Raw genomic sequence first — 1119 nt, forward strand, 5'->3', positions numbered from 1 at the left:
CTGGCCACTCCCAAGTGAATGGCGATCAGAGAACTTTCCTCACTTGCGTGAACTTCTACACCTGACTCCATCCTCCATATTACATACATAGAATAACATTATTTATAATATGACAAAATTCACCAAACAAAATTGTACCTTGATCTCCTGCTGATGTACTCGAAGATTTCTAAAGTGAGATATAGGAATTAATTAAATGTATTTACAAATATTTTCAAAATTTTCCTTAACTTTTTTCGCTTTAGATATTATGTACGACAATGGAATTAAATTATTAATTTAAAATATAATTGTTGAATACAAATTTCTGTACTTATCTTCCTTTCGCAATAGAAATACAGATGGAACACATTTTTCCCTTGTTTTTTATTTCCATTTTTGGAATATTCTTTTAGCACTATTGACACTTATTTTTTTTCTTTCTCACTCATTCAATAAGATCAAGAAATGAAATGATTACATTATTGATATTTTATTCCATTTGGGAAATTTGAAATGCATTAACCCTAACATAATTAATTCGATTATTATTATTATTTATTTTTTTATTTTTTATTTTATAAAAGCTTACATAATAATACAATTATTATACAAACTTAAGAAAATACGCAGCACTAGCATCATGGGCTATCGGCCGACTGGTTATGTTATATGCGTCGAAGAAGGTCGCTGTCTTTCAAAAAGTTGTAGATTTTCGAAATGTTGTTGCTTGAGGGATCCATCAATAAAATTATTGGATCAGTATTATTGAAGTTTGACAGTCTATGAGTTTGAAGTGCTGGACAATGTTGCAGAAGATGCAATAGATTTAAATCTGAATCACAAAATGGGCATTGGTTGATCTGAGTGCCATTTAGTATGTGAGCGTGTGTGATAATGGAGTGGCCAATGCGAAGTCTGATATATGGAATGATATAATTAGATGAAAGCGATGACGGAAAGGATGGTTTGATACGATTTGAATTTATTCTAGAGTAGTGGTGTCTGTAATTCATCCAATCAAGCGCCAATTTAGTGGATCTTTGTTGAATAATAAGCCGTTTTATATCACTCTTAACAAACAAGGCAGATGTAGTTGTTGGAGTGATGCACACATCCTTAGCCACCGAGTCCGCAAAA

The sequence above is a fragment of the Bactrocera neohumeralis genome, chromosome 2 (assembly GCF_024586455.1).
Source record: "Bactrocera neohumeralis isolate Rockhampton chromosome 2, APGP_CSIRO_Bneo_wtdbg2-racon-allhic-juicebox.fasta_v2, whole genome shotgun sequence".
Classification (NCBI taxonomy): Eukaryota; Metazoa; Arthropoda; class Insecta; order Diptera; family Tephritidae; genus Bactrocera; species Bactrocera neohumeralis.